Source organism: Schistocerca cancellata, chromosome 1 (genome assembly GCF_023864275.1).
Source record: "Schistocerca cancellata isolate TAMUIC-IGC-003103 chromosome 1, iqSchCanc2.1, whole genome shotgun sequence".
In the NCBI taxonomy this organism is placed as follows: domain Eukaryota; kingdom Metazoa; phylum Arthropoda; class Insecta; order Orthoptera; family Acrididae; genus Schistocerca; species Schistocerca cancellata.
Genome location: NC_064626.1, coordinates 192,977,659 through 192,983,804, shown reverse-complemented (window position 1 = coordinate 192,983,804; position 6,146 = coordinate 192,977,659). Strand labels below are relative to the sequence as shown.

Here is a 6,146-nt window from a genome sequence, read left to right as displayed (position 1 = left end):
CAAACTTAGCGTAGTTCTCTCATATTCCATGACGTGATATAAACCACAAATATTCGACAGAAAATGAAGTATGTATGATTTTCATAGTATGACGCCATGTACTTGAGATTCAAGCTAATTCTGTCGCCGGTAAGAGAGGTTAAATGTAGTGTGTAAGCAATCGTGTGTCATCTGCAAGCAACCCACTTACAACGTGGAATAAATACGTCTTGTATTTTGAGTACATTTTACTGATTATTCGGAGAAATAATGTAATTCAGTAACAATGCGTAATGTATGTAGAACTGGTGTTTCCAACACATAAATAATTAAGTCTCATATAGATCTTTCTGAGTAAGGTAAGTGGGTACGTTAAAGATGTAGCTTTAATGCCAACAATGAGAATCTAAGAAACTCCAAGAGTAAACAGAAAATGAAAAGTATTTTCGCATACTAAAGAAGCAGGAAGACAATGCTCAAACCAAGCATTACGTCATTATATGAAGAACAGAACAAATGACTCTGAGGACTATGGGACTTACCTTCTGAGGTCTTCATCCCCTAGAATTCAGAACTACTTAAACCTAACTAACCTAAGGACATCACACACATCCATGCCCGATGCAGGATTCGAACCTGCGACCGTAGTGGTCGCTCGGTTTCAGACTGTAGCGCCTAGAACCGCTCGGCCACTCTGGGCGGCGAAGAACTGAACATCTTAGTTATTTAATAATCATTTAGTTATCACCACTTAATGGCATTATCAATTTACAAATGTCTTGATAGAGAATCTCACATACGCAACTAATTGTTGGGTAATACCTTAATTAATACCAAAAGAAAGGAATATTTTGGACGATATCGTAGGAAATTTCAGAGTAACTGCGTCTGACGCTAAATGGTATTGAGACGGGAACATGCAAGCATCAGCCACATTTTCTGCGTGTAAAGTAAATGTGTCCTTTTTAAGAAACAACTGAAAATTGAGTCGCACACAGATGTAGATACACTACAACAAGTAAGTTCAGCAGCCGATGTTAACAAAAACCTCTGCGCGATGTTCAAGAGCCTTAACAACACAATATTATATTCTGAACGTTCTTCCACGGCTTATACCTAAATTACAATCAATAGTACAGTACCAAACAAGAAACACGTGATAAATATTTAAATAATGCTATTATTACCCATTATTTTAAACTACTTTTAGCGATGTTTGACGATATGTAATTCGCCGTAGCGGATTCAGAGCAGACTGACTCAAATGTAGTCACGTTTCGAATTGCAGGTATGAGATATGACAAAATCATGAAATCCTCTCTTGGAGACTGGACATGTAATAGTTAAAAATGATATCAAAAGGATGATCTTTTCAAATGAGGGACAAGATTCGACGTAATCATACGCAACACAAAGTTCTCTTCCGTTGACCCTGAGTCAGAAAGTCATGCAGGTTCCCTTGAGGCTGCAGCATGATGCTCCAGAGCCGTAACGCCGAACACGAAGGTCTTCCCTCTCCGTAGTAGCACGTGGCCGTCCAGTGACAGTCTTCTTATGACCGTAAATTCTCGTGACCACCGTTGACAGCAGTCATGTACAGCTGCTACATTCCTGCCAAGTTTTTCTGCAGTATCTCAGAAGGAACATGCAGCTTCTCGTGGCCCATTTACTTGGCCTCGTATTGACAATGAAGTCTATGTTGCCTTGACGACATTGTTGACTGACTCACAACACCTAATTTCAAAAGTAAGTACCGTTCACGGCCGTTACAGCGTTACAAACACACCTACCAAGTTTCATTTATGGCCCACAACTCCTCCTTGGTGCTGTGATTTTTTCCCGTAAATGAATTTCCGAAGATGCTCCGTTTAAGGGTTTTTAATATTTAATCGTGTCTAAATGCGTAACTAGCAACCTTGTCAAGAACCGATTTTAGTCCAGAAGAGTTGAACCATGTTCGCCGTTAAACAGTGGCCTCGCCCACCGTGGTGCGATTACGTGCTATGCCTCGCTACGGCGTAAGTGCACGGGAACCGTGGCACTTGCGTGCTGTGCCGATGTGGCGCTGTCCATTTTGGGGAGAAGCGGACTCCGGCTACTGCTCACACAATTACTGAGAGTATGGCATACATAAAACAATAACATGTTCCTAAAATTGCGGAAGGAACACCAAAAAAGGTAGAGGAAACAAGTATCGAATTTAAACCATAATCGCGAACTAGCAGCTCCTGACTTTGAACATTCTCTCCTCACTAATTATTGGTGTTGACAAACACTCAGTCTGGAGTTTTCCGATGATGTACACTGACGGAAAAAGAGTCGCAAAACCAAGGAGGAGTCGAAACTTTCTGGCAGATTAAAACTGTGTGCCGGACCGAGACTCGAACACGGGGCCTTTGCCTTCTGCGGGCAAGTGCTCTACCAACTGAGCTACCCAAGCACGACTCACGCCTCATCCTCAAAGCTTTACTTCTGCCAGTACCCCGTCTCCTACCTTCCAAACTTTACAGAAGCTCTCCTCCTTCAAGGAGGAGTCGTGCGACATAAAGGCAAAGTCATGTTTTTCACGCCAGTGGCATAAGAGTGGCGCTGGTAGCGCCCCTATAAAGATCCACATCAGGTATGCCCTAAATTCATGCTCCAACGGTCGTGAGCATCAGTTACCTATGAGACTGGACGCGGTGAGTTGATGTTCCTTCTGCAATACTGCAGAAATACTTGGCAGAAATATAGCCACTTTACGTGATTGTTGACAGGCGTGATTACGAAAATGCACAGTCGCAAGAATACCGGGATCTAAGCAACGACGAGACAGTACACATCGGTTACTTAAAGGACAGTTTTGACCCAATGCACGGCCTTCAACTAACCTGTCTGCATGCTAGACACACTGGGCCTACACATGGATTTATGGTATGGGGTGTGATTTCGTATGGCAGCAGGAGCATTCTCGTGGTTATCCCACATACCCTACCTGCAAATTTTTATGTCAGTCTGGTGATTCGACCTGCTGTGCTGCCATTCATGTTTTACAACCTGATATCACTCGCCCACATAGTGTTGTTAGAACCCAACGTGCTACACAGAGGGTCAACATGTTGCCTTGGCCTGCTCGATCACGAAAACTGTCTCGAATCAATCACATATAGGACATCATCGGACGCCAATTCCAGCATCCTCTACAAAGAGCATTAACTATCTCTGTATCGACCGACAAAGTGCAACAGTCATGGAACTCCATCCTACAAATTGACATCCATTACAGGGCTATTACAAATGATTGAAGCGATTTCATAAATTCACTGTAGCTCCATTCATTGACATATGGCCACGACACACTACAGATACGTAGAAAAACTCATGAAGTTTTGTTCGGCTGAAGCCGCACTTCAGGTTTCTGCCGCCAGAGCGCTCGAGAGCGCAGTGAGACAAAATGGCGACAGGAGCCGAGAAAGCGTATGTCGTGCTTGAAATGCCCTCACATCAGTCAGCCATAACAGTGCAACGACACTTTAGGACGAAGTTCAACAAAGATCCACCAACTGCTAACGCCATTCGGCGATGGTATGCGCAGTTTAAAGCTTCTGGATACCTCTGTAAGGGGAAATCAACGGGTCGGCCTGCAGTGAGCGAAGAAACGGTTGAACGCGTGCGGGCAAGTTTCACGTGTAGTCCGCGGAAGTCGCCGAATAAAACAAGCAGGGAGCTAAACGTACCACAGCCTTACCGATTACAATTGCTACAAGTCCTGACACCCGATGACAAAGTCAAACGCTTTGAATTTTCGGCGCGGTTGCAACAGCTCATGGAAGAGGATGCGTTCAGTGCGAAACTTGTTTTCGGTGATGAAGCAACATTTTTTCTTAATGGTGAAGTGAACAGACACAATGTGCGAATCTGGGCGGTAGAGAATCCTCACGCATTCGTGCAGCAAATTCGCACGTGTTTTGTGCAATCTCACGGTTTAAAGTTTACGGCCTCTTTTTCTTCTGCGAAAAAAACGTTACAGGACACGTGTATCTGGACATGCTGGAAAATTGGCTCATGCCACAACTGGAGACCGACAGCGCCGACTTCATCTTTCAACAGGATGGTGCTCCACCGCACTTCCATCATGATGTTCGGCATTTCTTAAACAGGAGATTGGAAAACCGATGGATCGGTCGTGGTGGAGATCATGATCAGCAATTCATGTCATGGCCTCCACGCTCTCCCGACTTAACCCCATGCGATTTCTTTCCGTGGAGTTATGTGAAAGATTCATTGTTTAAACCTCCTCTACCAAGAAACGTTCCAGAACTGCGAGCTCGCATCAACGATGCTTTCGAACTCATTGATGGGGACATGCTGCACCGAGTGTGGGAGGAACTTGATTATCGGCTTGATGTCTGCCGAACCACTAAAGGGGCACATATCGAACATTTGTGAATGCGTAAAATAACTTTGAGTTTTTGTATGTGTGTGCAAAGCATTGTGAAAATATCTCAAATAATAAAGTTATTATAGAGCTGTGAAATCGCTTCAATCATTTGTAATAACCCTGTATTTGTACAACACATTGCTCGCACGTTTGCCTGCTTGCATTCAACAGTTGGGCTGTTACACCGATTACACAGGCCAACTATGGAAAAACGTTTTGCTGAAATATCTTATTCTTATGTTTTTTAGGGTGGGAAATCCATATATGATACTTAAACTATCACCACCATTTCTTCACATTTTACAGTTAAATTTATTAAATTAAACGATTAGTTAAGGAATTTAACAGCTTTTATATAGTTAAAATAATTTAAGAAGCAGGTGTAATGAATGTAGATGACGTCGGTATCACTGCTGAAAAACATTTGCTGAAAAAAAATGTCGATTGTATTTTTGTGTGAACAGATGGTGTTTAGTTTATTATCAACCTGACCTCACTTTCCCGTTTCCTGTACATGTGCTCAGTACAATGTCTAGCCGTGGTTATTAGAACTCAGCTGACAGATTGTTACATTTGTGGTGAATTTGTAATTAAAAACACAAAAACATTACAGATTTTGTGAAAAAGGTTTATCTGTCGTACTTTAGATCTAAACTTGTTGATCAAAATAAATCTTGGGCGCCATATAACGAATGTTATGTGTCTGTTGAAGGCCTGAGAAAATCATCCAAAAAGGAGAAAAAAGCCTTTAGATGTGCTGTTTCTGTGATATCGAGGGAGCCAAGAAATATTGATATGACTGGTCATAAATCGAAGAACAAGACGGCAATAAACTACCCTAACCTTCCGTCCGCCATCCAACGAGTACGACATGGCGTAGAATTGCCGGTTCCTGAATCACCAGATGATTAAAATTCTATTCCAACAGAAGTATTTTCTGATGTACAGTGTGATTTAGATGAACCAGATGATGATGAATTCCATTGTAATACAGAAAGTCTTGAGCCCAAATTATTTACTCAGACCGATATTAACGATTCGGTTTAGGGATCTGCGCTTAACAAAAGAGCTGCATTGCTTGTTTCTGGATTAAAAGAAAAGAACTTATTGGCAGTTGGAACCAGCATATTCATGTACAGAAGAGAGAGAGAGAGAGAGAGAGAGAGAGAGAGAGAGAGAGAGAGAGAGAGAGCAGCAATATTGCAAGTTTTTTCAACAAGATGGTGGTGTAGTGTTCTGCTCAGGCATTCCCGGTCTGATGACTGAGTTTGGTATTGAATACAATAAGGAAGATTGGAGGCTGTTAATTGATTCACATAAAACTAGTTTAAAGGCTGTTTTATTACACAATGGTAACATGTATGCATCTGAAACTTCCTGGCAGATTAAAACTGGTTGCCCGGCCGAGACTCGAACTCGGGACCTTTGCCTTTCGCGGGCAAGTGCTCTACCATCTGAGCTACCGGAGCACGACTCACGCCCGGTCCTCACAGCTTTACTTCTGCCAGTATCTCGTCTCCTACCTTCCAGACCTTCATATCAGCGCACACTCCGCTGCAGAGTGAAAATTTCATTCTGGATGTATGCATCTATACGTGTTGGACGTTCTGCACATATAAAAGAAAGCTATGAAAACCTAGAAATAGTGATAAATAAAATAGATAATTCTGCTCATGGTTGGATGATATGTGGCGATCTAAAAGTAACATGCATGCTCCTTGGTCAGCAAGGTGCCTTTACCAAATTT

At 42.5% G+C, this 6,146-nt stretch overlaps 1 non-coding gene across 1 annotated transcript; it reads right to left on the bottom strand.

The window, feature by feature from the left end:
• Positions 1-5,794: 5,794 nt before the first annotated feature.
• Trnas-cga (transfer RNA serine (anticodon CGA)) lies at positions 5,795-5,869 on the bottom strand. The gene has a single exon. It is a non-coding gene; the product is annotated as a tRNA-Ser (tRNA).
• Positions 5,870-6,146: the final 277 nt, after the last annotated feature.